This window comes from Microplitis mediator, chromosome 4 (assembly GCF_029852145.1).
Source record: "Microplitis mediator isolate UGA2020A chromosome 4, iyMicMedi2.1, whole genome shotgun sequence".
In the NCBI taxonomy this organism is placed as follows: domain Eukaryota; kingdom Metazoa; phylum Arthropoda; class Insecta; order Hymenoptera; family Braconidae; genus Microplitis; species Microplitis mediator.
Window position 1 is genome coordinate 12,276,737 of NC_079972.1, and position 14,511 is coordinate 12,291,247.

The 14,511-nt window shown below is 27.5% G+C and overlaps 1 long non-coding RNA gene across 1 annotated transcript; it reads left to right on the plus strand.

Moving 5' to 3' along the window:
• Window positions 1-6,992: 6,992 nt before the first annotated feature.
• On the plus strand, window positions 6,993-7,902 carry LOC130666500 (uncharacterized). Its single transcript, XR_008989687.1, has 3 exons — window positions 6,993-7,230; window positions 7,367-7,510; window positions 7,612-7,902. It is a non-coding gene; the product is annotated as an uncharacterized LOC130666500 (long non-coding RNA).
• Window positions 7,903-14,511: the final 6,609 nt, after the last annotated feature.

Consider the following 14,511-nt stretch of genomic DNA (forward strand, 5'->3'; position numbering starts at 1 on the left):
TTCCCAGACCCATAATCGATAGATTAACCCCATGGACACCAAGTAACAGCCCCATAAATAGGAGTTTTTTAATTAAATTGTCGAATTTTCGACTTTAGAAAATTCAATCCTCGATGTTCACCTGAGATTAAGGAAGGAAGCTCATGGGAATTTTCTAGGACACTATACAGAAGATTCACAGACCCATAATTAAAAGATTAACCCCATGGACACCGAGTAACAGCCCCATAAATGAGGGTTTTTTGATTAAATTAACGAATTTTCGACTTTAAAAAATTCAATCCTCGATGTACACCTGAGATTAAGGAAGGAAACTCATGGAAATTTTCTAGGACACTATACAGAAGATTCCCAGACCCATAATTAAAATATTAACCCCATAGACACCGAGTAACAGCCCTATAGAAGGGGATTTTTCAATTAAATTGTCGAATTTTCGACTTTCAAAAATTCAATCCTCGATGTTCACCTGAGATTAAGGAAGGAAACTCATGGGAATTTTCTAGAACACTATACAGAAGATTCCCAGACCCATAATTAAAATATTAACCCCATAGACATCGAGTAACAGCCCCATAGAAGGGGATTTTTCAATTAAATTGTCGAATTTTCGACTTTAAAAAATTCAATCCTCGATGTACACCTGAGATTAATGAAGGAAGCTCATGGGAATTTTCTAGGACACTATACAGAAGATTCACAGACCCATAATTAAAAGATTAACCCCATGGACACCGAGTAACAGCCCCATAAATGAGGGTTTTTTGATTAAATTAACGAATTTTCGACTTTAAAAAATTCAATCCTCGATGTACACCTGAGATTAATGAAGGAAGCTCATGGGAATTTTCTAGGACACTATACAGAAGATTCACAGACCCATAATTAAAATATTAACCCCATAGACATCGAGTAACAGCCCCATAAATGGGGATTTTTCAATTAAATTGTCGAATTTTCGACTTTAAAAAATTCAATCCTCGATGTACACCTGAGATTAATGAAGGAAGCTCATGGGAATTTTCTAGGACACTATACAGAAGATTCACAGACCCATAATTAAAAGATTAACCCCATGGACACCGAGTAACAGCCCCATAGAAGGGGGTTTTTTGATTAAATTAACGAATTTTCGACTTTAAAAAATTCAATCCTCGATGTACACCTGAGATTAATGAAGGAAGCTCATGGGAATTTTCTAGGACACTATACAGAAGATTCCCAGACCCATAATTAAAATAATAACCCCATAGACACCGAGTAACAGCCCCATAGAAGGGGGTTTTTTAATTAAATTGTCGAATTTTCGACTTTAAAAAATTCAATCCTCGATGTTCACCTGAGATTAAGGAAGGAAACTCATGGGAATTTTCTAGGACACTATACAGAAGATTCCCAGACCCATAATTAAAATATTAACCCCATAGACACCGAGTAACAGCCCCATAGAAGGGGGTTTTTTAATTAAATTAACGAATTTTCGACTTTAAAAAATTCTATTGTAGCTGCAAAAATAATAATATGCTGTGTTGCAGTTTTTGCCACTGTGTAAATAACAAAGAATGTGAAAACTATATATTTTAATCAAAACATTGACATGTAATTAAAAGATCAAGTTTTTTATTGTTTGCAATATAATTCAAGACGAATAAAGTATTTAGTACTTCGTATGTGTTTTCCCCCATGAAAAAAAAAATAAATTACGAAGTATATAAAAAATATATTTTAAATATATTAACAATATATAAATATATATAAATTATTTATAGTAAATACATTTTTAAAACTACCTTTTAGCCGATTTTCTTATATATTTTATATATATCAAATATATTTTAGATATATGCAAAATATATTTATTTTATATGTTTAGCTATGTATTTTTTATGTATTTTGAAATATTTCTTAAATATATCTAAAATATATTTAAAATATATATAAAAATCGGCCAAAAGTAAGTTATCAAAAATATATATTTACTATACATATTTTTTAAATATTTGATCGATTGATCATGGGTCACGAAATCTTCAGAAGGGTCTACTAAAAAAAATTCTATGAGTTTCTTTCCTTAATATACAGTGGTCACCGAGAACTGAATTTTATAACACTTAAATTCGCGAAAAACAAGTTAAATAACGACTTTTATGGGGCTGTCACTCGGTGTCTATGGGGTAGATCGATTAATTATGGGTCAGGAAATCTTCAGTAGGGTCTACTATAAAAATTCTATGAGTTTCTTTTATTAATCTCGAGCAGCCACCGACGACTAAATTTTTTTCAAGTCTAGTTTTAGTTAAATAAGATAAAATTCGGATCTTATGGGGTCGGTACTTGGTGTCTATGGGGTGGATCAATTAATTATGGGTCAGGAAATCTTCAGTAGGGTCTACTATAAAAATTCTATAAGTTTCTTTTCTTAATCTCGAGTAGACATCGAGAACTTAAATTTTTAAAACTCAAATTCTCGAAAAACAAGTTAAATAACGACTTTTATGGGGCTGTCAACCGGTGTCCATGGGGTTAATCTATTGATTATGGGTCTAGGAATCTTCTGTATAGTGTCCTCGAAGATTCCCAAGAGTTTCCTTCCTTAATCTCAGGTGTACATCGAGGATTGAATTTTTTAAAGTCGAAAATTCGACAATTTAATTAAAAAACCCCCATTTATGGGGCTGTTACTCGATGTCTATGGGGTTAATCTTTTAATTATGGGTCTGGGAATCTTCTGTATAGTGTTCTAGAAAATTCCCATGAGTTTCCTTCCTTAATCTCAGGTGAACATCGAGGAATGAATTTTTTAAAGTCGAAAATTCGACAATTTAATTGAAAAATCCCCATTTATGGGGCTGTTACTCGATGTCAATGGGGTTAATATTTTAATTATGGGTCTGGGAATTTTCTGTATAGTGTCCTAGAAAATTCCCATGAGTTTCCTTCCTTAATCTCAGGTGTACATCGAGGATTGAATTTTTTAAAGTCGAAAATTCAACAATTTAATTGAAAAATCCCCTTCTATAGGGCTGTTACTCGGTGTCTATGGGGTTAATATTTTAGTTATGGGTCTGGGAATTTTCTGTATAGTGTCCTAGAAAATTCCCATGAGTTTCCTTCCTTAATCTCAGGTGAACATCGAGGAATGAATTTTTTAAAGTCGAAAATTCGACAATTTAATTGAAAAATCCCCTTCTATAGGGCTGTTACTCGGTGTCTATGGGGTTAATATTTTAATTATGGGTCTGGGAATCTTTTGTATAGTGTCCTTGAAGATTCCCAAGAGTTTCCTTCCTTAATCTCAGGTGTACATCGAGGATTGAATTTTTTAAAGTCGAAAATTCGACAATTTAATTAAAAAACTCCTATTTATGGGGCTGTTACTTGGTGTCCATGGGGTTAATCTATCGATTATGCGTCTGGGAATCTTCTGTATAGTGTCTTTAAAAATTCCCATGAGTTTCCTTCCTTAATCTCAGGTGAACATCGAGGATTGAATTTTTTAAAGTCGAAAATTCGACAATTTAATTGAAAAATCCCCTTCTATAGGGCTGTTACTCGGTGTCTATGGGGTTAATATTTTAATTATGGGTCTGGGAATTTTCTGTATAGTGTCCTAGAAAATTCTCATGAGTTTCCTTCCTTAATCTCAGGTGAACATCGAGGAATGAATTTTTTAAAGTCGAAAATTCGACAATTTAATTGAAAAATCCCCTTCTATAGGGCTGTTACTCGGTGTCTATGGGGTTAATATTTTAATTATGGGTCTGGGAATCTTCTGTATAGTGTCCTAGAAAATTCCCATGAGTTTCCTTCCTTAATCTCAGGTGAACATCGAGGAATGAATTTTTTAAAGTCGAAAATTCGACAATTTAATTGAAAAATCCCCTTCTATAGGGCTGTTACTCGGTGTCTATGGGGTTAATATTTTAATTATGGGTCTGGGAATCTTCTGTATAGTGTTCTAGAAAATTCCCATGAGTTTCCTTCCTTAATCTCAGGTGAACATCGAGGATTGAATTTTTTAAAGTCGAAAATTCGACAATTTAATTGGAAAATCCCCTTCTATGGGGCTGTTACTCGGTGTCTATGGGGTTAATATTTTAATTATGGGTCTGGGAATTTTCTGTATAGTGGCCTAGAAAATTCCCATGAGTTTCCTTCCTTAATCTCAGGTGTACATCGAAGATTGAATTTTTTAAAGTCGAAAATTCAACAATTTAATTGAAAAATCCCCATTTATGGGGCTGTTACTCGATGTCTATGGGGTTAATATTTTAATTATGGGTCTGGGAATTTTCTGTATAGTGTCCTAGAAAATTCCCATGAGTTTCCTTCCTTAATCTCAGGTGTACATCGAGGATTGAATTTTTTAAAGTCGAAAATTCAACAATTTAATTGAAAAATCCCCTTCTATGGGGCTGTTACTCGGTGTCTATGGGGTTAATATTTTAGTTATGGGTCTGGGAATCTTCTGTATAGTGTCCTAGAAAATTCCCATGAGTTTCCTTCCTTAACCTCAGGTGTACATCGAGGATTAAATTTTTTAAAGTTGAAAATTCGACAATTTAATTAAAAAACTCCTATTTATGGGGCTGTTCCTCGGTGTCCATGGGGTTAATCTATCGATTATGGGTCTGGGAATCTTCTGTATAGTGTCCTAGAAAATTCCCATGAGTTTCCTTCCTTAATCTCAGGTGTACATCGAGAATTGAATTTTTTTTTCGTCCCTTTATTTTTCTGTGCCTGTCGTTCGTCGCTAGAGTCCGTGGGATGCGTGCGCGCGAGAGAGAGGTTCGACCGCTACTTGTTGTTTTTTGCGCTATCTCCGAAAATATTCATTCTATCAAAATAATGATAAGGACATTTTTTGTTGGTTTTTCAATTTTAAAACTTTTTTTTTAAATAAACTTCCCCGTCAAATCAGTCCTTCTTGATTTATATCGTTATAAACAATTAAATTGTTATTAACAATTAAACCTACCATCGGCGAGCAAAATAACCTAGTTTTTCGTGATCCTCGGAAAAAAATACGTAAATATCATTAATCAGAATCCGGGGACCTAAAAGTGCATACGGGCTTCCCTCTTCAGCCAAAGGAATAATTTGTTTAGAACATTTGTGAACAAAAAAAAAAACGTCTTTTGAAGATACGACAGAAATTCGTTTCAGAAAAAATGCTGTCGATTGGTAGTGTCGACAATTTGTCGATTTTTTGAACCCATTTTGGACTATGAAAAAATCCATTTGTTTATAACATTTGTGAACAAAAAAAAAAAACGTCTTTTGACGATACGACAGAAATTCGTTTCAGAAAAAATGCTGTCGATTGGTAGTATCAACAATTTGTCGATTTTTTTTTTTTTTCTTTGATTTTTAATGTAAAAAACTTAGAAAAATTCCGGCCAATCAAGCATCTGACGCGATTTGGCGCAGAGAGAGCTCGCGCATAGGCAGTCGCTAGTGCGAGAGGGAGAGGTCCGAGCGCCGGCTCGTTTTTTTATTATATCTCGCGAAATATTCGAGATACAAAAAAAACATGTGATATCTTTTTTGTGTATTTTTTTATTCTGAACATTTTTTTTCCTCTACGCTGCCCCAACAAACCAGCCGTTCGGGAGTTATTTCGATTTAAACAATTAAATTGTTATAAACAATTGTTTGCACCACTTTTGAACAAAATGGACCCGATTTTCGTGATCCTTGGCCCAAAATACATAAGATACAGTTGGATTTACCCGGTGCCAACAACATGTTTACGGGACCTCCTCTTCAGCCGATGGACTATGATATACCAGCTCCTGCTACCCGTGCTTCGCGACCTGCATCCGTGCACAATAATCCACCAGCTCCAACATTTCATTATCAAGTGGGTCAGCCCAATTACGAAGAATACTATTCGCAAGAATATTTACAAAATAACAACAATCCGTCATATTCGCAAGCTCATTATTCTTATCAATAAATAAGTTAGTTTAATTTTCCTAATATCAATTTTCCTTTATAATTAAAATTATTATTATTATTATAATTAGCTATGTATTAAATAGATTAAAAAAATAAAAACTTTTTAAAAATTCATTTACGTTTTTAAACTTGATAAAGATTGATTATTTAAAAACATAATTAGTAAACATCGTTGTTTTATCAGTAATAATTAATAAACAATTGAGTAATAATTGATTTAATACATTTTTATAGTTATAATTTTAGTGAAATAAAAATAATTAACAAAAACAAAAATAAGTATATTAGACTGATTGATGGGAAAATACGTTTTAAGTGTGGCATTTTATTACCTCGGCAATGACTTATTCTACTGGTAAGCTTAGGATATAATATAGTAAGGAATTTAGATCGGGTGCAAATTCAAATATTATTTATAATGTACATTTCGCAACACAGTTGGTACCTGATGAAATTAAATATTTAATTATTGTGGAAGTAAGGCATCCAAAACTGAATACTTAAAAAAGTAAGTACAGAAAACGTGAAGCAATTTTTAATTAAAAAATAATTGAAGAAATAACATTTCAAAAAAGCGCATACTGATTTTTTATAATCCATTAAATGGAAATAATTGTTTTTTTTACAACTAACATTGCAAAGGAAAAAAAATCTACACGAATTCACATTTTTCTTTTTGGATTTTAAATTATTAGTTTAAATAAAAAAATACTAAAGTAGTTGCGAATTTGCGAATGATTGTTCAATGACTTGAAAAAAAATTAATCCCGATCAATATAAAATAATATGACAAGGAAAGAATTGTATAAGGAAAAGAAAAAAAATACAAATGTGAAAATAGTTTGAATTCAGAATTTTAAAATGGCGATACGCGCTCCCATTCCGCCATCTTATGTTTGTCTGTAGTTATTAACACATGGCTTAGGCACAGTGCAGCCAGATCGCGGACGAAAAGTTCCCCTTCCCAAGCACCGTTTAAGCTGTGAGTGATGCTAAAATGGTGCGAAAGAAGGGGAACTTTTCGTCCGCGATCTGGCTGCACTGCTTAGGCATGCATGATATATTTAGTGGAGTTCGGTTATGAGTATAAGAAAGTGGATTATTTTAATTACCATGAAGGATAAATATTAAAAACCATTCACACAAAATTAAAATAAAAATTAAAATTTGTGAAACCAAAGCGAGTCAAGTGCGTGATTTTATGAATATATAACGAAAAAGAAAAAAAATGTTCATAGAAACGTAAACACTTACTAAGGTTATGTACAGGTAAATAAATATTAAAAATAGTTATAATGCAATAAACAATGCCTGAATAATAATTGAACTTTATTGAAATGAAACCAATAACTTTATAGGATTAATTATAGTCATAAATACGATAATAAAAAAATATAATTTTTAGTAGCGGTAAACAATGTGTAACGCCGAACCTGTATCAACAAGTTCGAACTTGTGAATAAATACCAGGTCAATGAGATAAAAACAAATAGAAAAATATATTTTGAATAAAAAGATGGAAAAATAATGTCCTAATTCATACTATGAGGTAAGAAGTTTAGTTGAAATGAGAAAATTACAAACAAAAAAAATTCTTTTAATAAGCTTAGCGATTGAAATGAAATTTACCGAACATTTAATTTTTTCTAGGAATTAACCGACTGGATGTGAAAACATATTGTGGAGTAGGAACTGAATCCTCATTTGCTATGCAAGAGCATTGAGAATGATTCAAAATCTTCTAAAACCAAAAAAAAATAGAATTGCATCGCTAACCATCATCGAATTAAGACAACAGTCAAAGAAGATGTAGGATTATCGGGCAAGTTTTATAGTAAGAATTGAATTCGACGCACCTTGGAAAGTGAAAGTGAAAGCAGATTGAATTTTTAAGATGAAAATACTAATGCGCTTGTCGGTCAGAAATTGAATGTCTGAAAATATGTAGAAAATGGACGTGGAAAAATATTCAAATCTACGTCAAAAAAAAAAAAAATTACAAATAATTTAAGTAAGATGTTTATTAAATTTAAAATTAGTCAGCACTTTTTAGAGAACTAAGAATGGATACTAATTAAAAATCAAAATTGCATGCTTGTAATAAACTTTACAACATACCAAAGACTGAATTTAAAAATAATTTAAATTTGTTTATGAAAAAACTAAAATTAAAAATTCGGCAGAATTTTTTAAGAAACTAAGAATAAATGCTGGATGAAAATTAAAATAGAACACATGGAATCAATTTTTACAAACATTCGGGACAGAATCTAAAAATACTTTATTTTAATATTTAAAATATTTAAATTAGCAATTTGCCAGCAGTTTTTAGGAAACTAAAAGTCGTTGCTGGCTCAAATTCCCAATTAAATACTCGATTTAATTTATAAGAATATCAGGTAATAAATTTAAAAATTATTATTTTTTAATTTTTAAATATTTACATCTGAAATTTGCCAGCAGTTTTTAGGAAACTAAAAGTCGTTGCTGGCTCGAAATTCCAAATTAAATACTCGGAATTTATTTCAAAAAATAGCAGAGAATAAATTTAAAAATTTTTATTTTTTAATTTTTAAATATTTGAATCTGAAATTTGCCAGCAGTTTTTAGGAAACTAAAAGTCGTTGCTGGCTCAAATTCCCAATTAAATACTCGATTTAATTTATAAGAATATCAAGTAATAAATTTAAAAATTATTATTTTTTAATTTTTAAATATTTACATTTGAAATTTGCCAGCAGTTTTTAGGAAACTAAAAACCAATGCTGGCTCAAATTCCAGATTAAATACTCGGAATTTATTTCAAAAAATAGCAGAGAATAAATTTAAAAATTATTATTTTTTAATTTTTAAATATTTACATTTGAAATTTGCCAGCAGTTTTTAGGAAACTAAAAACCAATGCTGGCTCAAATTCCAAATTAAATATTTGATTTAATTTATAAGAATATCAGGTAATAAACTTAAAAATTTTTATTTTTTAATTTTTAAATATTTACATCTGAAATTTGCCAGCAGTTTTTAGGAAACTAAAAACAAATGCTGGCTCAAATTCCAAATTAAATATTTGATTTAATTTATAAGAATATCAGGTAATAAACTTAAAAATTATTATTTTTTAATTTTTAAGTATTTACATTTGAAATTTGCCAGCAGTTTTTAGGAAACTAAAAGTCGTTGCTGGCTCAAATTCCAAATTAAATATTTGATTTAATTTATAAGAATATCAGGTAATAAACTTAAAAATTATTATTTTTTAATTTTTAAATATTTACATCTGAAATTTGCCAGCAGTTTTTAGGAAACTAAAAGTCGTTGCTGGCTCAAATTCCAAATTAAATACTCGAAATTTATTTCAAAAAATAGCAGAGATTAAATCTAAAAATTGTTTATTATTATTTTTTAAATATTTGAATCTGAAATTTGCCAGCAGTTTTTAGGAAACTAAAAATCGATGCTGACTCAAATTCCGAATTAAATACTCGGAATTTATTTGAAAAAATAGCAGAGATTAAATCTAAAAATTGTTTATTATTATTTTTTAAATATTTGAATCTGAAATTTGCCAGCAGTTTTTAGGAAACTAAAAGTCGTTGCTGGCTCAAATTCCAAATTAAATATTTGATTTAATTTATAAGAATATCAGGTAATAAACTTAAAAATTATTATTTTTTAAGTTTTAAATATTTACATCTGAAATTTGCCAGCAGTTTTTAGGAAACTAAAAGTCGTTGCTGGCTCAAATTCCAAATTAAATATTTGATTTAATTTATAAGAATATCAGGTAATAAACTTAAAAATTATTATTTTTTAATTTTTAAATATTTACATCTGAAATTTGCCAGCAGTTTTTAGGAAACTAAAAACAAATGCTGGCTCAAATTCCAAATTAAATATTTGATTTAATTCATAAGAATATCAGGTAATAAACTTAAAAATTATTATTTTTTAATTTTTAAATATTTACATCTGAAATTTGCCAGCAGTTTTTAGGAAACTAAAAGTCGTTGCTGGCTCAAATTCCAAATTAAATATTTGATTTAATTTATAAGAATATCAGGTAATAAACTTAAAAATTATTATTTTTTAATTTTTAAATATTTACATCTGAAATTTGCCAGCAGTTTTTAGGAAACTAAAAGTCGTTGCTGGCTCAAATTCCAAATTAAATATTTGATTTAATTTATAAGAATATCAGGTAATAAACTTAAAAATTATTATTTTTTAATTTTTAAATATTTACATCTGAAATTTGCCAGCAGTTTTTAGGAAACTAAAAGTCGTTGCTGGCTCAAATTCCAAATTAAATACTCGAAATTTATTTCAAAAAATAGCAGAGATTAAATCTAAAAATTGTTTATTATTATTTTTTAAATATTTGAATCTGAAATTTGCCAGCAGTTTTTAGGAAACTAAAAACAAATGCTGGCTCAAATTCCAAATTAAATATTTGATTTAATTTATAAGAATATCAGGTAATAAACTTAAAAATTATTATTTTTTAATTTTTAAATATTTACATCTGAAATTTGCCAGCAGTTTTTAGGAAACTAAAAGTCGTTGCTGGCTCAAATTCCAAATTAAATATTTGATTTAATTTATAAGAATATCAGGTAATAAACTTAAAAATTATTATTTTTTAATTTTTAAATATTTACATCTGAAATTTGCCAGCAGTTTTTAGGAAACTAAAAGTCGTTGCTGGCTCAAATTCCAAATTAAATATTTGATTTAATTTATAAGAATATCAGGTAATAAACTTAAAAATTATTATTTTTTAATTTTTAAATATTTACATCTGAAATTTGCCAGCAGTTTTTAGGAAACTAAAAGTCGTTGCTGGCTCAAATTCCAAATTAAATATTTGATTTAATTTATAAGAATATCAGGTAATAAACTTAAAAATTATTATTTTTTAAGTTTTAAATATTTACATCTGAAATTTGCCAGCAGTTTTTAGGAAACTAAAAGTCGTTGCTGGCTCAAATTCCAAATTAAATATTTGATTTAATTTATAAGAATATCAGGTAATAAACTTAAAAATTATTATTTTTTAATTTTTAAATATTTACATCTGAAATTTGCCAGCAGTTTTTAGGAAACTAAAAGTCGTTGCTGGCTCAAATTCCAAATTAAATATTTGATTTAATTTATAAGAATATCAGGTAATAAACTTAAAAATTATTATTTTTTAATTTTTAAATATTTACATCTGAAATTTGCCAGCAGTTTTTAGGAAACTAAAAACAAATGCTGGCTCAAATTCCAAATTAAATATTTGATTTAATTCATAAGAATATCAGGTAATAAACTTAAAAATTATTATTTTTTAATTTTTAAATATTTACATCTGAAATTTGCCAGCAGTTTTTAGGAAACTAAAAGTCGTTGCTGGCTCAAATTCCAAATTAAATATTTGATTTAATTTATAAGAATATCAGGTAATAAACTTAAAAATTATTATTTTTTAATTTTTAAATATTTACATCTGAAATTTGCCAGCATTTTTTAGGAAACTAAAAGTCGTTGCTGGCTCAAATTCCAAATTAAATATTTGATTTAATTTATAAGAATATCAGGTAATAAACTTAAAAATTATTATTTTTTAAGTTTTAAATATTTACATCTGAAATTTGCCAGCAGTTTTTAGGAAACTAAAAGTCGTTGCTGGCTCAAATTCCAAATTAAATATTTGATTTAATTTATAAGAATATCAGGTAATAAACTTAAAAATTATTATTTTTTAAGTTTTAAATATTTACATCTGAAATTTGCCAGCAGTTTTTAGGAAACTAAAAGTCGTTGCTGGCTCAAATTCCAAATTAAATATTTGATTTAATTTATAAGAATATCAGGTAATAAACTTAAAAATTATTATTTTTTAATTTTTAAATATTTACATCTGAAATTTGCCAGCAGTTTTTAGGAAACTAAAAACAAATGCTGGCTCAAATTCCAAATTAAATATTTGATTTAATTCATAAGAATATCAGGTAATAAACTTAAAAATTATTATTTTTTAATTTTTAAATATTTACATCTGAAATTTGCCAGCAGTTTTTAGGAAACTAAAAGTCGTTGCTGGCTCAAATTCCAAATTAAATATTTGATTTAATTTATAAGAATATCAGGTAATAAACTTAAAAATTATTATTTTTTAATTTTTAAATATTTACATCTGAAATTTGCCAGCAGTTTTTAGGAAACTAAAAGTCGTTGCTGGCTCAAATTCCAAATTAAATATTTGATTTAATTTATAAGAATATCAGGTAATAAACTTAAAAATTATTATTTTTTAATTTTTAAATATTTACATCTGAAATTTGCCAGCAGTTTTTAGGAAACTAAAAGTCGTTGCTGGCTCAAATTCCAAATTAAATACTCGAAATTTATTTCAAAAAATAGCAGAGATTAAATCTAAAAATTGTTTATTATTATTTTTTAAATATTTGAATCTGAAATTTGCCAGCAGTTTTTAGGAAACTAAAAATCGATGCTGACTCAAATTCCGAATTAAATACTCGGAATTTATTTGAAAAAATAGCAGAGATTAAATCTAAAAATGGTTTATTATTATTTTTTCAAATATTCGAATTCAAAATTCACCAGCAGTTCTTAGGAAACTAAGAATTGATGCTGGTACAAAATCAAAATTTAAAACTTGTAATAAATTTTAGAAAATATCAGACCGAATTTGAAAATTGTCTTGTTAATTTTTAAAATATTTTAATTCAAAATAAGCCAACAGTTTTTCGGAAACTAAAAATTGATGCTGGTTTAAATTCAAATTTAAATACTTGTAAATAATTTTACAAAATATCAGAGACTGAATTTGGAAATTATTTTTTTTATCTTAAAAAAATTTTAATTTTAAATTAGCCAGCAGTTTTTAGGAAACTCAAAATCGATGCTGGCTCGAAATTAAAAATAAATTGTTGTAATTAATTTTAAATAATTTCAGTGACTGAATTAAAAAATCATTTTTCTTATTTTTAAAATATTCAGATTCAAAATTAGCCAATAAATTTTGTTTCTGATGATATTTAAAATTAATTACAAGTATTTAATTGTAATTTTGAGCTAGTATCTATGAGTTTCCTAAAAGCTGCTGGCTAATTATAAATTTGAATATTAGAAAGAAACAATAAATAATTTTCAAATTTAGTACCTGATATTTTTTTAAATTAAAACAAGTATTTAATTTGGATTCTAAGCCATCATCGACTTCTAGTTTCTGGAAAACTGCCCGCGAAATTCACACTAAAAAATTTAAAAAATATATAATTCATATTTAGATGTGGTCTGATATTTTCCAAAATTATCTATAATTTTTGAATTTTGATTTTAAACCAGCATCGACTCTTAGCTTTCTAAAAACTGCTGGCTAATTTTGAATCTTAATATTTATCATAATTATTTATGAAAAATATCAGAGCTTGAATTTGAAAATAATTTTTCTATTTTTAAAATATTTTTATTTAGCATTAGCCAGCAGTTTTTACAGAACTAAAAATCGATGCTGGTTCAAAATCTAATTAAAATACTTGAATAAATTTTGAAGAATATCAGGTAATAAATTTAAAAATATTTATTTTTATTTTTAAATATACAAATTAGAAATTTGCCAGCAATTTTTAGGAAACTAAAAACCGATGCTGGCTCAAAATCCGAGTCAAATACTAGGAATTTATTTTGTAAATTATCAGAGACTAAATCCGAAAATTATTCATTTTTATTTATGAAATATGTAAATCAGAAATTTGCCAACGGTTTTTAGGAAACTAAAAATCGATGCTGGCTTAAAATTAAAAAAAAATTTTTGTAATTAATTTTACAAAATATCAGAGACTAAATCTGAAAATTTATTTTTATATTTTTTAAACATTCAAATTCGCCAACAGTTTTTAGGAAACTAAGAATCGTTACTGGTTTAAAATCAAAATTAAACAATTGTAACTAATTCTGAAAAATAACCGAGACTGAATCTGAAAATTATTTTTTTATTTTTAAAATATTTTAATGTAGTATTAGCCTACAGTTGTTAGGAAACAAAAATTTGATGCTGGTTTAAAATCAAAATCAAATACTTGGAACCAATTTTGAAAGATATAAGACTGGATTTGAATATTTCTATTTTTTATTTTTAAAATATTTAAATTTAAAATTAGCCAGCAGTTTTTAGGAAACTAAAAATCGATGCTGGCTAAAAATTAAAAATAAATTGTTGTAATTAATTTTACAAAATATCAGAGACTGAATTTGAAAATATTTTTTTTTATTTTTAAAATATTTAATTTTAAAATTAGCCAGCAGTTTTTAGCAAACTAAAAGTCGATGCTGGCTAAAAATTAAAAATAAATTGTTGTGAGACTGAATTTGAAAATAATTTTTTTTATTTTTAAAATATTTAATTTTAAAATTAGCCAGCAGTTTTTAGCAAACTAAAAGTCGATGCTGGCTAAAAATTAAAAATAAATTGTTGTGAGACTGAATTTGAAAATTATTTTTTTTATTATTGAAATATTTAATTTTAAAATTAGCCAGCAGTTT